We start from the raw sequence: 23640 nt of genomic DNA on the forward strand, positions 1-23640 counted from the left end.
GACAGAAACAGAAAGAAACTACAATAGCCAAAGCCCAACAGAAAGAACAGCTCACTAAAGACAAGGAAAAAAAAAAAAGAGGAAAAAACAGCCCAACAAGAAAATGGAAGGAGAGAAAGCACTCTTATCTTTGATCTCTTTAAATATAAATGGTTTAAACTCTCCGATAAAGAGGAGCAGTCTGGCAGAATGGATCCACAAACAAAAAGTTGACATCTGCTGTCTACAAGAGACCCACCTTACAGCAAGAGACAAAAACACGCTCCGAATGAAAGGATGAAGCAAGATCTACCAAGCAAATGCACCCACCAAAAGGCAGGTGTAGCCATCCTGATCTCAGACAAGCTGGACTTTTCATTAAAATCAACTCAAAAAGACAAAGAAGGACACTACATTTTAATACAAGGAAAAGTCCAGAATCAAGACATCACGGTGATAAATGTATACTCACCGAACAAAAGAGGCCCTACATACGTCAAGCAAAGTCTCACAGACTTACAGAACAAGATAGACGCAAACACAATCATAGTGGGTGACTTTAATAGCCCACTCTGTCCAAGAGACAGATCCAACACCCAGAGGATCAGCAAGGGAGCTGAGGACCTAAGTAACACCATATCCTACATGGATCTGACAGACCTATACAAAATCTTCCACCCTACAAAGACCCAATACACCTTCTTCTCAGCAGCCCATGGATCACACTACAAAATCGGCCACGTCATAGCCCACACAAAGAACCTCAGCAAATACAAAAGTATTGTCGTCATCCCATGTATTATATCTGATCACAGTGGATTAAAGGTAACCCTCAATAACAAAGGATACCATAGAGGCTATACACACTCTTGGAGGCTAAACCCCACACTGCTATCCAACACTTGGGCCACAGACCAAATTAAAGATGAAATTAATGAATTCATAAACCACAATGACAATGAAAACACATCACAAAGAAACCTATGGGACACACTTAAGGCAGTACTGAGGGGCAAGATCATTGCCCTCAGCACTCACATTAAAAGAATGGAAGCAGAGCAGGTGAATAACCTCACGATGAAACTAAAACAACTGGAGAAACAAGAAATGACAGAATCTAAAACGACTAGGAGGAGAGAGATCACAAAGATTAAAGAAGAGATAAATCTGATTGAAAATAGAAAGACTATTCAACAAATAAATAAGACTAAAAGCTGGTTCTTTGAGAAAATAAATAAAATTGACAGACCCCTCACAAGACACACAAAAAGAAGAAGAGAAGAGACTCATATACATAAAATCAAGGACTGCACTGAAAAATTACAACAAGTACACATGATATTCAACCTATCATAAGGAGCTATTTCCAAAACCTCTACTCAGCAAAAAACAATAATTTTACATAAATGGATCAATTCTTAGAGAAATATAAACTGCCCAAACTGAACCAAGAAGAAATAAATGAACTAAATAAACTAATAACTTACAGTGAGATACAGGAGGTAATCAAGCACCTCCCAACAAAGAAAAGCCCAGGCCCAGATGGATTCACCAACAAATTCTACAAAACCTTTAGTGAGGAGCTAATACCAATATTCCTCAAACTCTTCCACAAAATAAAAACAGAGGGAGAAATCCCAAACTCATTCTACGAAGCTAATATCATACTCATTCCCAAACCAGGCAAAGACCCAACAAAAAAAGAGAACTACAGACCAATATCACTAATGAACACAGACGCAAAGCTCCTTAATAAAATATTAGCTAAAAGGATCCAGAAACTGATCAAGAAAATCATACATCATGACCAAGTAGGCTTCATCCCACAGGCACAAGGATGGTTCAACATCCGTAAATCAATCAACGTAATTCACCACATAAACAGATCTAAAATTAAGAATTACATTGTTATCTCAGTCGATGCTCAAAAAGCCTTTGACAAAATACAACATCCATACCTATTAAAAGCTTTGGAGAGAACAGGAATAGATGGAACATTCCTCAAAACAATAAAAGCCATATACAACAGACCAGCTTCTAATATCATATTAAAGGGAGAAAAACTTAAAGCATTCCCCCTAAACTCAGGAACAAGATAACGATGCCCATTCTCCCCACTTCTTTTCAACATAGTGCTGGAATCCCTAGCCATAGCGATAAGGCAAGAGGAGGACATCAAAGGGATCCACATCGGCAAGGAAGAAATCAAGCTATCCCTATTCGCAGACGACATGATCTTATATCTGAAGGACCCAAAAAACTCAGTACCCAAACTCCTACACCTAATAAACCAATTTGACAAAGTAGCAGGATACAAAATCAATCCACAAATGTCAGCAGCTTTTCTGTACATCAGCAATATACAAACAGAAAAGGAAATTATGGAAACAATTCCATTTACAGTAGCCAAAAAAAGAATAAAGTACCTAGGGATCAACTTAACCAAGGACGTGACGGACCTATTTAATAAATACTATAAAAATCTAATAAGGGAAATCAAAGAAGACAAAAGGAGATGGAAAGACCTCCCATGCTCATGGGTAGGCAGAATCAATATACTGAAAATGGCCATATTGCCCAAATTGTTATACAAATTCAATGCAATACCTATCAAAATCCCAGCCACATTCTTCACTGAAATAGAGAAACCAATCCATAAATTCATATGGAACAGCAAAAAACCTAGAATAGCTAAAGCAATTCTAGGCAGAAAAAAGCAGTGCAGGAGGTATCACAATACCAGACTTCAAGCTCTACTACAGGGCCATCATAATAAAAACAGCATGGTATTGGTATAAAAACAGACCTGAAGACCAATGGAGTAGAAATGAAGATCCAGAAATAAAACCGCACTCTTACAATCAGCTGATATTTGACAAAGGAGCTAAAGACATACAATGGAATAAACATAGCCTCTTCAACTACTGGTGCTGGGAGAACTGGGCAGCCATATGCAGAAAACTCAAAGTAGACCCAAGCCTATCACCATGCACCAAGATCAACTCAAAATGGATCAAGGACCTTAATATCAGACCTGAATCCTTGAAATTCCTGAAGGACAGAGTAGGAAAGACGCTAGAACTTATAGGCACAGGAAGGAACTTCCTGAATAGAGTCCCAGGGGCACAACAAATAGGGGAGAGACTCGACAAATAGGACTACTACAAATTAAAAAATTTCTGCACAGCTAAGGACATAGCCACCAAAATAGAAAGACAGCCAACGATATGGGAAAGGATATTTACCAGCACAGCAACAGACAAAGGCCTGATATCTGTCATCTACGGAGAACTCAAAAAACTAAGCCCCTCCAAGCCCAATAAACCAATTAGAAAATGGGCAAAGGAGCTAAAGAGAGACTTCACAAGAGAAGATATAAAAATGGCAAAGAAACACATGAGGAAATGCTCAACATCCCTGGTAGTAAAGGAAATGCAAATAAAAACAACCCTGAGATACCACCTCACCCCAGTTAGAATGGCCTATACTCTGAACTCAGGCAACAACAAATGCTGGAGGGGCTGCGGGGAAAGAGGAACCCTTCTCCATTGTTGGTGGGAGTGCAAATTAGTACAACCACTTTGGAGAACAGTGTGGAGGTTTCTCAAAAAGCTCAATATAGACCTACCCTATGACCCAGCCATACCACTCCTAGGCATCTATCCTAAACAGCAAATCCCAAGATATCAAAAAGACATTTGTACTTCCATGTTTATCGCTGTACAATTCACAATAGCCAAAATATGGAAACAACCCAGATGCCCCTCCACAGACGAATGGATCCAAAAAATATGGTACTTATACACAATGGAATACTACATAGCAATTAGGAATCGTGAAATATTGTTATTCGCAGGGAAATGGTCAGAACTTGAACAAATAATGTTGAGCGAGACAAGCCTAGAACACAGAAAACAAAGGGGCATGATCTCACTGATATATGACTGTTAAGAAAGGGAGACGGAGAGACAGTAGAGACCAAGTCTGTGAAACCAAAAACTGCTTGTCAAATAATATTCCCCACAGGATTGGGGCAGCAACCTAACAGTATGTAACTAAAACCAAACAAGTACTCAACATATAAAGGTCAAAAATTGACCTCTCAGGGGAATACAATAGCTCAAAAGCTATGTATGTACGTTCATATAAGACTACTGTCGACGTATTGTCTAATATCGACATCACATTTAAAGCCCTAGGCGAACTTTCTTGGGCGTGGCCACGTGGCTACTGTATATGTTCTTGATACATTGTATATTGTATATATGTCTACCTGACCTAGAGAAGGGATAGAAAAACAGGGCGTAAGATATCACAAGAAATGTACACACTGCCTTTCTATGTAACTTTCTATGTAACTTTCTATGTAACCCTTTCTTGCACAACACATTGTCAAAAAAATGGTGTTCAATTAATAAATAAATTAAATTTTTAAAAAAAAGAAAAAACATAAGGCCATATTCGTGAGGCAAGGTTCTGTGTAGATTTACCTTTTTGGTGTCTGAAAGCAATTTATACCGCTCCTTGTCTTTTCAACGCCAGCAGGAAAATAGCTCCTGTCCCTTAAGCGGTAATTAGACATCTTTTTTCTTTCATGGCCTGGAAGGAGCTGTTCTCCAAGACCAAGTCCAGCTCATTGGGCTCTAGGTTCTTCCCCAGGAACTGGAAGATCTTCTTCACAGTGCTCCTCATGTCCTGCAAGAAGGAAATGCAGTAGAAGGAGAACAAAGAGCGGCTCTCAGAAGGAGAGAGTAGTGAAGGTAGCACAAGAAGGGACAGGCAGCCACTAGCAATGACAGACTGGTGTGACAGAGGCTGAGCTGGGTGCAGGGAGGGAGGAAGGGATGGAAGGGGAAAGAAAGAGGACCAGAAGGTTTTAATTACACAGGTGAGCACTTGGATGTCATTTTATGGTTAGTAGCAACACAACCAGCGCACAGATCATGGAGGCTTACCAGAAGTAGAGAAAGGCATTTGGACAATTCTCAAGTGAGAATTTGACAATATTATGGTGAAGATCAATACAACAAGTACCATGGTGATCCACAGCTAATTTTTGAACAAGACAGACTTTAATGTCTTTGTATGTCTGTGAGGGGATGAGTGTGTCCATTATGTAGTTGAACTTGTGGTCAGGATGCTGTCCCTGAGCCTTTGTTCTCAATTCTTGCTCTCTGCTAAGTGTGTTCCACTCTGGCTCTTTGGAGGTCAATTGGAGAGAAGACTCTCATGGACTTTTCTGTCCTGGATTGAATTTGAACCTGAGTCTTCAGATCTCAGCCTCCTGAATGTCTAGGATTATGAAATATGACTGGTGGCGTGAGGTCTATGAGAACGGATATTAGCCAGGGTTAGGGGGCAGTGGTGCAATGGGATACGTGGAAAATGGATGGTTACCTTCTGGAGGGACTCATAACTGAGCACCAGCATGTTCTCCTTCTCTCGCATAGACATCCTTCCCAGGGAATATGCAAACAAAGATCCACGTGACACGTGGCAGTATGAGGTGACAAGGGATAAATAATACACTCTTGGATGACCAAATGGGGTCTATGTTTTCCACCCTTTTCCCCTCATCCACCTCAACTTCCTCCAGGCCTAAGTGACAAAAATAGTGTGCATATTCATAGGTTAAAGTATCACAGTCAGGCCAGGTGCTGGTGGCTCAAGCCTGTAATCCTAGCTGTTTAGGAGGCTGACATCTGAGGATATTGCTTCCACAACAGCCCAGGCAGGAAATTCCCTGAGACTCTAATCTCTAATAAAGTACTCAAAAATGCTAGAAGTGTTGTGGCTGAAGTGTTAGAGGGCTCACTTTGAGCAACAGACACTCAGAGATAGCGCTTAGGCTGTGTGATCAAGGCCCTGTACCAGCCATATACATACATACATGAAAATGAATTATATATGTATTTCTTATTCTAATATGTTTATGTAATATATATATAACATGTATACTTGAGCATATATAAATAACATAAATATCAAATAGATATGATATATAGTATATCCTATATTTTATATACTATATATTATATACTGTGTAGTGTATAATACAGTACTTGTATAAAATATATAAGTTATAAATATTTTTGGTGGTTGCAAAGAGATAAGAATCTTGTGGCCTTTCTTGCCTGAGCTAGCTTTGAACTATGACCTTCAGATCTCACTGACCTTGGCTTTGGAAGTGAAGAAAGACTTGGGGAAGAGTTGGATGGGGAGGTGGGAGGTGAGCAGGCGGGGGCCCTCCTTCATGTCTCTTGTTCTTCTATATCCCCATTCCATTTCAATCCATGGGGATCTTTCCCAGATGGGCACAGGGCAGATCCACTCTGGATCCCCTTGCTGAGAATGAGACACCGAATCTCATTCAGCCAGTTGGTTCCTGGAGACAGAAGGAAATGTGAAGATCACTCATTTCTATCTGAATTACATAAAAAAAAAACTTGATGGTAAAAAATATATCACATAAAGTTCACCAGTATGTCATTCACGGGGAAATGGATAGAACTAGAACAAATCATGTTAGGTCAGGTAAACCACGATAGAGTGACGAACAGCATATGTTCTTATGTCATGTGGAAATTAGATCTAAAAGCCACTGCTATATGACAAATTACATAGATTTTTATACCAAAAGAGGATAGCCCCCAGAGAAAATCACAAAGTTTCAATAGCCAAGCACCTCTTTGTATTTGTGTAAAATAATACATATACTGAAATGAACTGAAAAGACAGAAACCAAGGACTTTTTAAATTTCATTTTTCATTTTCTGATAACTCCGTATTCTTTACCTTATAAGTGGTATATTCACAAGCATGTCTGTGGGAGTGTTTGGAAGGGCACAGAATCAGAGGAAAAAGAATGAAAAAGTACAGCACCTTGTGGGTGGACATGAAATGGAGGGATGGGGAGGGAATCAGGGAACAGAAGACATGACATGAAAGGAAATGCACTTATTACCTGAGGTATATAAATGAACCCCTGATGTATATCACCTCTAAAAAATAAAGTCAGAGGGAGAAGATGGTGCTGTCACAATAGGGAGGCACCCCAACATGCTCCAACCAAATAGTGAACTGGGAACTCTAACAACTAACACCCCATCAAGAGACCAGCACACCCAACAACCAGAACAAACAGAGAAACACAGGAAATGAAAAAGAACAAAGAAAGAAAAGCCTATAACCTGCATGGAGACGGAAAAATCCCTGGGGTCCCCTTCCCACCTGAGCCTGAACAGGGCCAGGCTGGGAAAGCGGCTCGGTGCCAGTAAACGGGACCACAGACCTTCAGGGACCACAGTAGCAACAGCAGAAAAGTCCTGCCATGAGTGCAGAGACCAGAAAGCAGGAGCTCCACCGGCCCCAAATGTGCGCACACTGGACTGAGACAGATGGCGGCGTGGGACTCTGGCGGCACTAGACTGAATGGCAGGGACCAGACAATAACAGCAGGGAACCGGGCACTGTGGATGGTGATAGCCGGGACCGCCACCGCCAAATGATCAATCTCCACACCCAGCCTGGAAAAGCCCACAGCAACGTGGGACACACACACAATCCAGGACCAGTAAGTTCCCCATTGCCCCTCCCACCTCCCACATATCAGTTGTGGCAAAGACCCAAAACCTGATGTAGAGCTCATCACAAGGGGACAAAGAAGCTAGAACTCCCTCTCTCCCCCTCCCTGCCCCGAGGGCACAAAAGAGCCCCATATCTGATGGGTCTAGGACCCTACCGCTCCTGGGGGGACACCGGAGCTAGCAGAGGTGAAGTGGCGCCCAACAAAGTGGCCGGGAAACACCTTAGGCCAGCATCCCCCAAAGCCCAGCAAGGGAGTCTGAATCTGTCCACACCAGCCCTACCCCGCCCCAAGCAGGGACCCAGGGACTGGTAGGCATTTGAACACCAACTGACACACCCTGGTCTGCACGGACTTTTTGAACAACAGTCACAGGCTTGCTGGTGTGCAATACCAGTCTAGCAGGCTCACCTCAGCCTGAGCACAACTCCCCCCCCCACAACAGAAGCGCAGAATCTGTGGGCACCAACTCACACCCAGACACTTGAACCTGCTGGGGACCATGCATAGCGCCCCCACCATAGATTCGCAAAAGGGAACAAGCACCCTCCAACAATCCTGGAGAGCGCACCCCCAAAAGAAGCACAAGAGTACACACACATGTACCCACAGAGGACCAGCGTGCTAGCACTCCAGCAGGAGGATCATGTGCCCAGCCCCCGTGGGAGCGCACAAGTGAGCAAGCTGACCCCTCAACAGCAACACCCACTCCGATAGGAGCACCCTGCACAGGTGGGTGGGCCACCCCTCAACAGCAACACCTGCTCTGACAGGAACACTCCCCACAGGTGGGCCATCCACTCCTCTGTGGCAATACTCAGCCTAAGAGGTGAGATCTCTTGACCCACAGCAACTAGCTGGGAAAGAATCAAAGAAAAGTCTCCATGTCATGCTGAATCAGTGACCCACGAACTCCCCACAGGAGCCCACGAGGGTAAGCACAACAGAGCAGCAGAGCACAGTCCTGCAGAGAAAGACACAGATCCTACCTGACCCTAACTGCAGTGAGAGTAACCGCCTCGGCAAAAACCGAGACAGTCATGCTCACCCATAGGGCAGTAAGGCTCAACAGCGAAAGTCAAACCTGGAGCCAGGATACAAACAAGTCCCTGCTGACAGACCAGCAGGAACCAGCACAAAGCCAAGCCAAGGCCGCCACCTACAGGCCCCTGAATGTGCAAAAACTCCAGATGCATAAATCACAAAGAAATATTACAACTTTCATGAAAGGTCAAGCCAACTTGCCATCTCCAAAAAGTAGTACGACCGAGGAGGAAATGGAGAATAAAAAAACAACTGAAGCCAAGATAGCACAAATGATCAAAAGCCTCAGGAATGAATTCAGAAAACAATTCCAGGAGTTCAGCATGGAAGTCTTGAAGGACCTTCAGGAAGTCAAGAAAGAAATGGAAGCAAAAATAGATACAGTCTACTCCTCTGTTAAAGAAGAACTTAACATCCTGAGAAAGGAAAAGCATGAAAAAATAGATTCAAAACACAACTCATTAAAAGAAGAAATTACCACAATGAGAGCTGATCTGGCAACCATAAAGAGCTCACTCACCTCGCTGCAAATCACACTTGAAACCACATCACAAAGATGTGATTATATTGACTCTCGAATCTCTCTTTTGGATGATGATTCAGCTGATAAGGACCAGAAGATTACTGCACTCCAAGAAACTGTCCAACTCCAGGGCAGACTAATCCAGGATATAGTGGACAGGGAGAAGAGATGCAATCTGCATATAATCGGGATAGATGAAAGGGAGGAGTACGAGAGGAGAGTTACACAACACATATTAAATAGAATTATTGCAGAGAACTTGCCCAATCTCACAAGGGAAAACCTCACCCAAATAAAAGAAGCACATAGGTCACCTGGCAGATCAGACCCTAGAAAATCCTCCCCTAGACACATAATTTTCAAGGCCTCAGATCTCAAGAATAAGGTACAAATTTTGAACATAGCCAAAACAAAAAAAGAACTATATTACAATGGAAAACATATCAGAATCATGGCAGACCTCTCCACACAAACTTACATCGCACAAGGAGCCTGGAAGAACACAATCCAAGTCCTCCAGGCCAACAACTGCCAACCCAGAATTAGATACCCAGCAAAATTAGAATTCACCTTCGAGGGAAAAACCAGATCTTTCATAGCAAAGAGAAACTAAAGGATTATGTGAATAAAAAAAAAAAAAAAAAAAACACAGCGAATTCTAAGACGGGAACCTCACCAAACAGGACCCCCACCCAGAAACAGAATGTAACTACAATAGCCAGAGCCCTACAGGTAGAGCAGCTCAAGAAAGACAAGGAAGAGGGGAGGGGAAACACAGCCTAACAGGAAAATGGAAGGGAAAAAAACACATTTACCCATGATCTCTTTGAATATAAATGGTATAAATGCTCCCATAAAGAGGAGCAGACTGACAGAGTGGATCTGTAAACAAAAAATTGCTATCTGTTTTCTTCAAGAGACCCATCTTACATCAAGGGACAAAAACAGTCTCTGAATGAAAGGATAGAGCAAGATCTTCCAAGCAAACACACCTACCAAAAGGGCAGTAGTAGCCATTCTGATTTCAGACAAGCTGGACTTCCTTTAAAATCAGTTCAAAAAGATGAAGAAGAGCACTACATTTTAATACTAGGAAAAAATCCAGAATCAAGGTATCATGGTGATAAATGTATACTCACCAAACCAAAGAGGCCCTAAATATGACAAAAAAAATTCTCACAAAACTACAGAACAAGATAGATCCAAACACATTCATAGTGGGAGACTTTAATACTCCACTCTCTCAATGAGACAGACCCAACACACAGAGGATTAGTAAGGGAGGCGAAGACATAAGTATCACCATATCCCACATGGATCTGAAAGATCTGTACAGAGTTTTTCACCCTACAGAAACCCAATACACATTCTTCTCAGCAATCCATGGAACATATTCCAAAGAAATCATGTCATAGTCCCCACAAAGAACCTCAGAAAATACAAGAGTACTGACATTACCCATGTGTTTTATCTGATCACAGTGGAATCAAGGTAACCCTCAATAACAAAGGATATCACATAGCTTCAAACCTCGGTCCTCGGAGCTCAGACTTCTAAATAGCTAGGATGACATGCATGAGCCACTGGCTCCTGGCTTTGTAAGAGCTGTTAATAGGTGGATAGAGTAGTTGGAAAATTCCATCCGTGGTGATTTGTATCAGGCAAGTGATCAAATAAGCACCGTGAAAATTTCAACCATGGACTCAAGTGACAGATTTATGTCCTCACCTCCAGGGTACAAGTCTCTTCTCCAGAGACACAGGGACACATCTAGACTTGCTCCCATGGATAGAGGTCTGGAGGAAGTACTACCATCTTCTCCCGGAATATTTTCTTGATGGTTTTGTTCTGAGATGGAGTGAAATATTCTTCTATTCCCAGTGATTCTTGGAGGCTATAGAGAAATGCTGAAATGAGATGAAGCCCCGTGTAGAAATGGCCCAGCCCCCTACTCCCTGCCCTTTCCCTGCCATAGTCAGTGGAGGTCAGACAGAAAAAGTGCTGTGTAATGTGTGTATGTGTGTGTGTGTGTGTGTGTGTGTTTATTGTGTACATGCTTGGATGTTGGGATTCAGCTCTTAGTTTCAAGGTTGCTGTCTCACATTTGCTGGTGAATTAGACATTAGGAGGCTTACTTGCTTTCCTGTCTGTGCTGGATTGGTATGTGATCTTTAGATATCAGCTTCCTGAGGAGCTTGGATTGTAGGTGTAAATCCATGGCACTTGGCCATCCAGATCTCTACCACAATCTGGGTGAATTCTATGATGGGTTTGGTGTTGTTTAGCCCTAAAATCACTCAGGAATATCCTATGACAGAGGAGACCAAATTCAGAACAAAGCACCGTGGATCTGTTAACAAGGATTTGCTTCTGTGACTCTACTTCACTTTTGTGGTTCTGTCTTAAAAAAGCAATGCATCCTGACCCATGAAACCAGTTCCTTATGGTTCGATATTTAATGATATATGTATCTCTTTTCCACTGAATAGTTCATGGTCAATAGGCAACAGGCAGGGAGACAATCATGGAAAGGGGTCGTGCTACCCCTGTTCCATGCTTGCTTACAGCCTTGTTTTAACCCTTTAATTCATGCTTGGCTTGTGCCTCCATGAAAAGTACCATTAGGGACGTCCCAACCTGAGCAGTAAAGGTCGTGGGTTTTCTGCTTCACAAAGGATCATGAGGTCAAGTTTGGTACTGTACATGTTGGGATGGAGCATGGAGAATGTCCTCAAACCCAAATGTAGTCCCCGGCAGCTAGTGAATACCTTCTAAAGACTGCATGCTGTCCATGTGATCTCTCCTGGTGGTCTTCAGCAGAACCTTTTGGAGGCCCCAGTGAGATTCCCAGAAGATAAGACCTGGAACCCAGGTTATCTTGGCAGCTGGTTGGAAACCAGAAGATAGACAACGTTGATTTCTAGGGGAACTACAACCTAGAACATTCCATGTCCCCTAGGGATAACCCTTCTCTCCTCCCAGCTGCTCTGGAGGCCCCAAGTCCCCCACTCCAAATGGTTTTTCCATCATAAGAAGTCACCTGTCCATGGAGACCTGTGGAGGAAAGTTTGTCTGGGGCTCCCTCTTGTGAACGACTCGGTGGAGCACAGGATGAGGATGACCATCCAGTGTCCTAGGGCTGTGGTAGACAGCACTGGCCCTTTGCAATGGACTCAAGCCTTGTTAAGGACGATTTTGATTTGAATATTAGTGTGTAAATGAGTAGTGACCACTGTGTGTTTGTTCTATTATTGTTTTTGGTGTGCCTGTGTTTGCCAACTATTTTTGTGGTCCTGGTGCTTGAACTCAGGGCCTGTGAGCTATCCCTGAACTTTTTTGCTCAAGGCTAGCTTTCTACCATTTGAGGTACAGCACTTTCTGTGTCACTTGTTAAAAAAAAAAAAACCCTGTAAGTGTGTTATTTCCTTCCATTGGAAAAGAGAAACCAAAGGGGCCCCCAGTATGGCCGGCTCCCCAGGAGGAGATGGCTACATACAGGCAGGCAAGATGGGCCCTGGCGGAGGTTTTTACACTGAGTGTGAAAAGTCCTAACTCAACATGCTTTGTTCTCTGCCTTCATCAGGGTCTTATTTTGTTGTAAGAATTCGTATCAATTTAAAATGTGGATCCTTGTCTCCCGTGTCTTGATTCTTCATTTGGTCATCTCTGGGGAAATCCAGGTTTCAGCCTCCAGTTGGGCCAGGTCATGAGCCTGCTTTTACCCTCCTGTGTGGCAGCAGTTGTAGTCAGTGGGCACAGATGAGGCGTTTGGTTTTGCTAGCAATCTGGCTGAGGCTACAGCCTGCTCAGTGAGAAAGGTCAGCTTCAGGGAACCCCCTTCCTTCCTCCAACAGAAGGCATTGTAAAGGTTCACTGGTGTGCCACTAATGTGCCTGGGTAACAAGCAATCCCTGGAAAAGTGAGTGGCACTTGTGAAATGCTAAGGTGATTTTTTTAATTTGTTAGAAAAGTTTTGTTCTAAGTCATGGTCATCTGCAACGGTATGACTGGCAAAAATGTCCACCCACAGTAATTGCCAGAAAATATATGGACAATATTCATTTTGGCATACTTTAAGAACATTGTGCACAAAAGTGTACATATCTAAGTGTGTGTGAACAAGTTGAAAATAAAAACTGTGAGTATACAATAACAAAATCTGGTATTCTAATGCATAAAATTGTTTATACTTTCATCAAAATTAATCAGACATAACAAAATGTAAGTCTTTTAAAGATTTGGCATTTATTTCCCTCCACCATTAAAATTTGGAGCTAAGATTAAGAAAATTTAGGTTAATCATGATTAAAGATATTGCCTGTCATGCTAATTTGTTTGGAACTGCTTTTGATAGTATCTCAGATGAAGCTGAGAGAAAAAGTATATGGGAACCTTAGGTTGGGATTGTGGGCCTATTTTGGGGGGAGAGGGGAGATTTGACAAAATGCACAGCTCAACAGCTCCCCCCATGTTAAAATAGGCCCTAGTGGGAGCCCACACGTGGTAGAAGCGGGGAAGCTTGCACAAAGGCAGTTCATCCAGCCCTTAGGAGTCGCGCGAGTGTATGTGGTCATTCTGTGGGATGGGGCAGGTGGCTCTTCCTCATCCTGTCTGGTTTCCCTTACAGAAGGATATTGAAAACCTGATGCGAAAATGGGTCATGTAATGGATATATCTAAAACTGTTCCCATGGATGTATTAAAATTTTTGAAAGCTTTAAAAAAATGTTAAGAATTTTAAAAAGAACCTCTGTCGATTTACTTTTTGACTACTACTATAACTAATGTAAACCTTGTGTTAAGGAGTAAGTTAGCAAGTGTGCTGCTTGTTTGAAAGGGGCTTATTCGTATAGAGGTCCAAAAGATGAGACCCAGCTGTGTTTCTAACCAGCTGTAATTACAGAAGTGTGGAAAGTGTGTCCTCATGCATCAGGGAGAGATTGCCACACCAGGGCCGAGCCCTGTGTCCTGGCTCTTGGTCCTGGGTGGTGAAACCAATCATTAACTTTTCTCACTTCATTTTGAACATAATTCAGTGCTTAAAAAACATACACACACACACACACACACACACACACACACACACACACACACATCATGCATGAATCCCTGGGTTCAATATCTCAGCACCACATATATAGAAAAAGCCAGAAGTGGCGCTGTGGCTCAAGTGGCCGAGTGCTAGCCTTGACCAAAAAGAAGCCAGGGACAGTGCTCAGGCCCTGAGTTCAAGATCAGGATTGACAAAAAAAATACAACACACAATGTGATTGTCATCAAGGTGTTTTTTGTTAGGCAAATGTGATATCATTCAAAGGGTGATCTGTGCTCACCTGATTTTTGGTTCATGGCACGGAACCTGAATTACAAGAGGAAATAAGCTGGAGACCAAATTTATTAATTTTTTAAAAATTTACAAATACTTAATTTTGACAATAGCTGTTAATATCACAAAAGTAGCAAGGAGAGAGGCTAGATGTTTGGCAAGGTACTAGGTTCAACCCACCAAAATCACCCAAAAATCAGTACCAAGAGCCCTTGATGGATTTTACTTTTGATTTTGCATGTTTCTCACAGGATTTCTCTCTGCTCCTCCCAAGGTCTTCCATGTTATAAATCTCCATGTCTCCTCGGGTTCCTGGGGGCAGAAAGACTTTCTCAGGCTTCCTTTCTTTGTGCTGACCTAGGCATGTTGCAGAAACATCGAGCACTTCCTGTGACATCAGTCATCGCTGGGATAATGTGTGTGTGTGTGTGTGTGTGTGTGTGTGTGTGTGTGTGTGTGTGTGTGTTCTAGGACTTAAACTCAGGAAATAGGTGCAGTACTTAGCTTTTTTGGGTCAAAGCTGGCAGTCTATTACTTGAGCCACAATTCTACTTCCACCTGTTCTGATGATTCATTGGAGATAAGAGTCTCACTGACTCGCCTGTCTTTCTTGGCTATGAACATGGATCCTCGGTCTCAGCATTCTGAGGAGCTACCGTGTTAAGCATGAGCAATGGCTCCTGGATTTGTAAGATTTGTTAATATCTGGTGTGCTATAATTGGAAGAATGGTGCCACTGCGATTCTTATCAGGAAAGGGATCAAATGCACCCCATGAACATTCTAACCATCAGAATCAAGTGACAGATACACCCTGACCTCAGGGGCACCAGGCATTGTCCCCACAGACATAGAGGTAAGTCTGTACCTTAGTCACATGGACGCAGCTCCAGAGGAAGTCCTGCCATCTTCTCCCAGAATATTTTGTCAAAGGCTTCAGCCTGGGCTAAGGTGAGGTGGTTCTTCCAGTCCCCTACCATGCCTGGAGGTCATGGAGAAACAGATCGATCAGCCAGGGCAGGAAGGGTCAGGGAGCTGCCTCCATGTGCTGGCCAAGCCATGCACCTGCCATGGACACTCAGAGCCATGGAGCTCAGAGGGAGGAATGATCTAGAAGTGTGTGTGCACGTATGTGCTTGTGCATTTCTGTGTGTGTGCGTGTGCACAACGAGTAGACCTGGATTTGTGTTCTGCTGTTGGGGATTCATGCTGCCCTTCAACTAGCCCTTGGCCAGTGTGGGAGGGAGCCCCTCCCACCTTCTGGCCTCAACCAGAAGAGAAGCGAGCGGTCCCCACCTCCTGGCTTGGCTTCGTGTCTAATGGTGGAGGCCCAGCCCTTGGAGGGCTGTAGTCCCCGCCCATAGAGGAAGTTCGTGACATTAGCGTGACGGACATGGTCTTTAGCCTATGACTGGCCTTTTGGCCAGTCCCCCTCCTTTCCCACCATTACCATTATATAAACCCCCTCCCAATTAAATCCTGCAAGACCCGTTCAACCATCAGGCTGTCTCCCCAGAATTTTCTTCCATCGGACAAGTGAGGGGGGCTGACGGGGAAGGGGATTTCGGCATTTCTCCTCAACTCAGCAAAGTCCACAAAGATACGCATTACTCCTTCTGCTGGTGGGAGTGATAGGGCTGAGTGTCTTTCATAGTTTGGGTTCAGGCATTTCCCCCGGAGATAGGGGAAAAGGGGGTCCAGAACCCCCCAATATATGGCGCCCAAGTGGGGCGGGAATGCACGGCCGGGTATTTCGGGGTCCAGTGACCCCACAGACTCGCTGAGTAAGTGGGTTTTCAGAGGAGAAAGTGCCTGCCCAGAGAGGGTGCAAACGTATAGAGAGAAAACAGGCATGGGCTCGCGGGGCTTCGCGAGTCCCGGGACACGGCGCCGGAAAGAGTTGTCCCACCATGGCGACTTGACACCAGGCGGGGTGGAGCAGGGTGCGCTTCCCGCAGGGACGCAGCAGTGCAGCGCTGGGAATGGTGGCGGGAGCCCTCGAGCACCTGGCATTTCCAGGTCCCGATCTGGGAACGGGTGATGGAACCTTTGGGATCCATGCTGCCACGGGCGAGGGGGCTCTGCTCAGGTTCACAAGATGCTGCGTGCACTGGAGCCCGCGCAGCCTCAGGTGGCGCCAGGCGTCTAGTGCAAAAATCTTTCGGCCACCGAGCGCGGTGTGGCGAAAGCGCACGAACGCTGCCGGAGCACAGAGCTGCGGCTTGGCGCCAGCGCCTGGGTAGCAAGAGTGGCAGTAGCGCAGCGCCCCCAAAGCATGTGAGCGCCGGAGCGGCTGGCGCCCCCAGCAGCTGTGGGTGGCGCTTAGTGAGGCAGCGTCCCAGGGCGCAGAGCATTGAGCGCCCCCTCCACCCCCAAAGTGCAAGGCGGACGGAAACTGCTTTATACTGGCTCCCTCCCCCCGCCTGAGGTGAGGCCTGGGAAGGCTGGATAATCTGCTTTAAAGGAAACAAAAGGGTTGTTGTGGTTTTTTGTTTTTTTTTTGTCAATGTTCGCTAGTCGGAACTTCGTTAACTCTGAGTTTGTGGGCTAAATTCTAAACTTGGTTAACAGATAAGAGAGATTCCAAATTTTCTCGCTGCCTGCAGCTGGGCGGGGACTCAGACTAACAGACCTCCCCCCAGCGATTGTGCTGCAGCTGGGAGGGGTTGGAACCACGAAAGCCTCAAATTCTAAACCAAAACGAAATATTAAAAAGGGAAACAAAGGGCAATAAGTAATTTGGTTGGATTTCCTATAATTACCAGTTCAATGATACAAAAATTGGAGGAGTTTTTCTGGATAAATGGAAGTTTGCTTATCTGGTGTGATTTGAAAAATTGTCATGTTGGGAGTCACAGATTTGTCTTGGGATTGGGTGACTAGGAGAGGTTTCCTTTTTGTTTTTTATCAAGCACGTGGTTCTATTATAGGCAAATTAATACCATTTGCCACTGGAATTCCAGAAAACTTAAATGGCCAATCAAAAAAGCAATTTTAAGAGCGCTCAGGGTTGATATGTGTGTCTGTGGGTCAGTATGTCTGTCTGGTAAAACTTAAAAGAAAACAAAAATAGGTTTTCAACCCAAACCAGTCGTGTTCGGATGCAAGCGACTATGTCTAAGGAAAACTCAAAGGTTCAAATAATACAGCATGTGGTATAAGTACAATGGTATAAAACCAGTATGTTATTCCTTATATTCAGCGTGTTAAAAGTCAAGTGTACAATTCCTTGGTACAGTCCTGACAATTCCTTGGTATAAATTAAGATTCTACCTTCCCATTTTTCTCTCCTGTGTTCTCATAAACTCTCAAGATCAAGAAATTGGAATTGTTTCATACAAATGTGACTATTAACCTAAATTTTCCTGACCCAAAATTAACATTTTGCTTCCTAGGATGCAGGTCCAATGCGTGTGCTAGCTGTCTGTTCCCAAGCTGCCTGATTCACTACTAACGATTCCTTGCTTGCTCTCTCTCTCTCTCTCTCTCTCTCTCTCTCTCTCTCTCTCTCTCTGTCTCTCTCTCTCTCTCTCTCTTGCATTGGAAGCTGCTCGGACGATTTATGAGCCTTGTGAGAATTTAAATAATACTATCATAACAGTTACTCCAGGTCAAAAACATCATAGTTATGTTGGTGGCCACAGAAATTGCATGTGGATTTTGTGATTAAGAAAATCCTTTTACCCTGCTTAAACCAGAAGGGTGTCAGCTTACAAAAGCCAGGAATGCTAGGAGATTTTAAATATCAACCAGTCTGTGTAGAGATTTTGCAGGTAACCCAAGACAAGATGTGACAGTCTATCCAGAGATGACACTGCAGCCTGCCCAGATCCAACCCATCTCTCCTGCCTGCCTCCATTATACATGTCTAACAAAGCCTGCTGATTCGGGATGGATGACACGGCCATTTTGGATCCACAGAAGCTGAGACTTTTACATTGTCCTGACCCTTTGCCCTCTTAATTGTTATTAATTTGTGCTCTCTTCCACCTGCCAGTAAGGTTAAAATAATATGATTTGATTTGATGGCACATAGATAAATCTCATGTTCTCTAAGTGTTACAGCAAAACCTTAACAAGTAGTTTTTGGTCAGCTCTCAACAAGTTACAAATGGGTTATCTCTGTTGTTTTCCTTGTTGCTCCAATTGGAAATAAAAAGGGCTTTTATGTCTAAAACTCCTTGGATGCAGTTTAAAGCCAGCCTGGGCAAAAGAAAAATCTCTCTAAAACTCCACCTCCCAGTTAACCAGCAAAGAGTCAGATTGAGAGCTTGGCTCAAGAGGACCAGCAAAATGCTGAAAGCGACACCATGGCTCAAGTGGTAGAGCACTAGCCTCGAACAGAAGTGCTCAGGGACAGTGCTCAGGCCCCAAGTTCAAAACCCGTAAATGCAGATGGGAGCATGCCATCCCAGCAACATGCTGGAAGTCCTGGGACTTAGCCAGTCCAGGAGACGGGAATGTGGAATGGAGTGAGAGGAAAATGGTGTCATATCCTAAACAGAGCTGCCTTGTCTCGCCCTCTCAAAACAGATCAGAGCCGGGAAATCGAGAGAGGTAACACCTGTCCATTTTCCTTTTTTTCTTCCAGTTGTGTGTATATATATATTTTGCCTCTGACTGCCTATGCCAAATTGGTTTTCTATCACTAAACACTTCTTTCAGTCATTCCTCCTTATCTGTTCATTTTACAAATGAGTTTATGCTCCAAATGGAACTTTTCTGGCTTATGCCCGGGATATATTTCATGTCATTCATACCAACCAGCTCTGAGAACTTGTCAATACTTTGCCTGAACTTTTCAAAAGCTTCTTTTAACAGAATAAAATCTCTTGCTGAGATCACCACCTAGGAATTTGCCGTTCATAGCCGTCACCCTAACACAGACCTGAACCCTGGAGGCCCCAGCCCTGGAAACTTCTGGGTATGCCCAAGATGCAGGAGTTAGCCAGAGAAAACCATAGCACTCTCTGTCCCTAGTGACCATTCTCGTGGTAATGACGGGAACTTTTGCCAGCCACACTGGACGGTGCCAGGCTGACCAGGGACCCTTGATTATGTCGCCCCCTTTCAGCAGGAAGTAGCTACAGAAGAAGAGACCTCCACCCATACTCCCTGCCTGGTGCCCGCCGGTGTCATAATTTAAAAAAAAAAAGGGGGGGGTAGCCCCCAGCATTAATTAAGAATAGTTATGCTTATAGGTAGCCCCCAGGATTAATTAAGGATAGTTATGCTTATATTAAATATCAAAAAAATTTTAAATCATCCCAAGTCAGTGTCGGATGGAGCCTTGCATATGCTTTTCCAGATTGAAAAATTAAACCCAGAGCACCCGCTCTGGAGAAATGTTTTCCTCTTGTTCTCTCCAGGAAAACGAGGACCATGTTGGACTTCTTCTGCTCTTCCATGGGAATATGGAAAGCCTGACTGCATATGGCAGGAGGCCAGTAGGAGGCAACCAAGCTTCCTATCCTTGTTTGCTTTCTAGATTCTTTCTTGAGCGTCTCCTGGCGCAATGTTTTGCCTTGGCGATACTGCCCACAGTGTCCCACAAATACTAAAGAAATTTTGCACCGTGTTTCTTCCTTTCCTCTCTCCCTGCTGCTAGACTTGGGGAGTTCCGTTGGAAAGAAAATCAGAGCTGGGGGTTCTGACACCTTATCTTAATATTTGTGATAATGTTTACAAAATAGGAGCGGAGGGTTTTGACACTCAACCCCAATGTTTCATGATAGAAATGTTTTTTTTTAAAAAAAAGTAAGAGCAAAGGTTTAGCAACTTCGCGTCAACGTTTATAAAGAAAAAATGTTTTACTAATCACTTATGTTTAAGTTATCAGCTAATGTGAACTACCAGAGATGCCAGAACTTAAGCCTGCATCTACTTCACCGCCAAAAGAAAAATGATGCCCACACAAAATGGCACAAAAGTGCTAAGGACCCCAATCTCTCTGGACTAAATCACATGGATGGCCCCTTACCTACCCCTCACCCCTTTTGTGGAAGAGGCCCCACATATCTTAGGTCAGCATTTGCCTCATGCCCACATATGCCATGTGTTTACACCACCCACTGCTAATTTAAAAAACAAAAAAAGGGCAGATGTTGGGGATTCACACTGCCTTTCAACCAGCACTTGGCCAGTGTGGGAGGGAGCCTCCAGGCTTGGCCTCCTGGCTTGGCCTCGTGTCTAATGGAGGCCCGGCCCTTGGGGGGCTGTAGTCCCAGCCCATAGGGGAAGTTCGTGACATCACCGTGACGGACATGGTCTTTAGCCTATGGCTGGCACTTTGGCCAGTCCCCCTCCTTTCCCGCCATTACCGTTATATAAATCCCCTCCTAATTAAATCCTGCGAGACCCATTCAACCATCAGGCTGTCTGCCCGGAATTTTCTTCCTACGTCGGACACGTGAGGGGGGCTGACAGGGAAGGGGATTTCGGCATTTATCCTCAACTCAGCAAAGTCCACGAAGATACGCCTTACTCCTTCTGCCGGTGGGAGGGATAGGGCTGAGTGTTGTTCATAGTCTGGGTTCAGGCATTTCCCCCGGGAGATAGGGGAAAAGGGGGTCCAAAGCCCCCCCCCCCCAAATTCTGCCACTTGAGTCACAGCTCCACTTCTGGTGTTTTACTGGTGAGTAGGAAAGATGTAAGAGTCTCACAGACTTTTCCTGGCTGGGCTGGGTTTGAATCTTCCTGATTGACAGGGTTTGAGGTAGGAGCTACAAATGCCAGGCAAGCAAAGATTTTTTTTTTTTTAGCCAGTCCTGGGTCTTGGACTTAGGGCCTGTGCACTGTCCCTGGCTTCTTTTTGCTCAAGGCTAGCCCTCTGCCACTTGATCCACAGAGACACTTCTGGCCATTTTCTGTATATGTGGTGCTGGAGAATTGAACCCAGGGCTTCATGTATATGAGGCAAGCATTCATGCCACTAGGCCATATCCCCAGCCCGCCAGCAAAGATCTTTACCAGAATTTCAATGAATTCAATGATGAATTTGGTGGTTGTTCAGCCCTAAAACTCTGAGGAAATCTGTTGACAGAGGGTATCAAACTGAAGGCAGAATAAAAGGGTTCTGGAATCAAGGACGTACATTAGAACACGCATCCAAGAAACAATAAATTAGAGGGATGTAAAATTGAATATAAAATAATAGCAACAGCAGGGCAATGATGAGGATAGCCAAACTAGGAAGAACAGGATTAGCCTGAATATAGGATTTCAATGCAATCTGGAAATATTCAATTCACACAGGAACCACAGGGAAATATGTGGATAATAGAGACATAGCTGATAATTTTCTGCCTGGACTCTAAAGCCTCAACCAATAAAAGATAAAACAAACAAATTAATATAACTGTAAAAACTTTAAAAGTTATGCTTAGCCCAAAACAACTCCCAAACAACAACCAAATAAAATCCATTTAGAATGATAGAGAATCTGCACCTGCTACACCAGGGAGGCAGGACAATTGTTCAGAAAGGACAAAGAGCAAAGAGAAGTACAAAGGAGAAACCTTTCAAGGATGAGAGAGCCAATAGAATCAAAAAGTCTGAGATGAAGAAATAACAATGACAAATAAATACATAAAGCCTGTTGGGAGCTGGTGGCACACAACTGGCATCCTGGCTACTCAAATGGCTGAGGTTGGAGGATTAAGGTTTGAAGCCACCTATGGGCAGGAAAGTCCATGAGACTCTGATCTCCAATGAGGCAAGAGAAAGCCAGAAAAGGAGTGGTGGTGAAAGGGCTATAGAGCACCAGCCACGAGTAAAATTTTAATAAAACAAAACACAAAAGGCTAAGAAATAGTATCTTGGGCCTTGAGTTCAAGCTCCAGGACTAACAACACATTGAAAATGTCAGCCTAGTGTTGGTGCCTCTAACCTTTGTATTTTTTTTTAATTTAAAGATTTAATACCAATGTGGGAACAAGATTTTTAAAAGGACTCTGGAGAGGGATCATGAACAACTTTATTTCAACAATTTCAATCTTCATTTAGGCTGGCTGCCTCAGTGTGCTGATACTTTCTTCTACCTCTGAGAGCTTCTTCAGGATTTGGTTGACCTTGACCTCATCAAATTCCAAACAAAGAAATTCAGATTCCTGTCCACTTTTCCCAAATTCCAGCTCTATTATGGCAACAGGGGTATGTATTTGTGCTGAGTGTATCGACTGAGACTTGCCATCAACTCTCCAGCTCAAGCCTCAAAGTCCATTGTCCCAATGGCTCTGGTTCATAAGGTTCTCTTGGATTTTTACCTTGTGGCTCTTCCAAAACTTGGAAATGACAGCAGCTTGGTCAGATGTGATACCACCTTGTTTTTTGGTTTGAGCAGTCAAGAATGCCTCAAGCTGGTTGAAATCCATGTCTGCAGATGCAATAGACTTAAGAATCCCCTTTATCTTGGCCAGAAAGGGGCGGAACTCCTCAGGGGGCACATCTAGGTAGAGCTGGCTCTGCAGCAGCTCTTCGGTGATGCCCGGGTGCCTGTGGAAGGCGTCCTGAGCCAGGCCGCTCAGCAGCCCGCTCAGCATCTTGATACTCTCCAGCTCACCCGCCATGCTCGATGGAGGCCCCCGGTGCCTCTAACCTTTAACAATAGCTACTAAAGATGCTGAGATCTGAGGACCGAGGTTCATAGCCAGCCAAGGAAAGGAAGTTCTTGATACTCTTATCACCAATGATCCACCAGAAAACCAACTTGGGGATCTGGCTCAATGTGGTAAAGTGCTAACATTGGGAGTAAACGCCCAGGGAGAGTGACCAGACCCCAAATTCAAGCTCAACAACTGACAGGAAGAAAAATCACAAAGCCATATTCATGAAGCAAGGATCTGTCAAGGATTCCCTTCCTGGTCTCTAACAGATGATTAAGCCACAGAAGTTACTCACCTTACCTTATCATTTTGACACTGGCAGGAATGTAATTCCTATCCATCATGCTGTAATTGGACATCTTGTTTTCCTTCATGGTCTTGAAGGAGCTGTTCTCCAGGACCAAGTGCAGCTCTTCAGGCTCCAGCTTCTTCCCCAGGAACTGGCAGATCTTCTCCACAGTGCTCCTCATGTCCTGTAAGAAGGAAAACCAGAAGGAGAATACAGAGTGGCTCTCAGAAGTAGGGAGTGCTGGAGGCAGCACAAGAAGGGACAGGCAGTCAAGAGCAATGACAGACTCCTGT

At 44.1% G+C, this 23640-nt stretch overlaps 1 pseudogene; it reads right to left on the reverse strand.

The window, feature by feature from the left end:
• Positions 1-22380: 22380 nt before the first annotated feature.
• LOC125368438 lies at positions 22381-23022 on the reverse strand (annotated as a pseudogene).
• Positions 23023-23640: the final 618 nt, after the last annotated feature.

The sequence above is a fragment of the Perognathus longimembris genome, chromosome 20 (assembly GCF_023159225.1).
Source record: "Perognathus longimembris pacificus isolate PPM17 chromosome 20, ASM2315922v1, whole genome shotgun sequence".
NCBI classification, from domain to species: domain Eukaryota; kingdom Metazoa; phylum Chordata; class Mammalia; order Rodentia; family Heteromyidae; genus Perognathus; species Perognathus longimembris.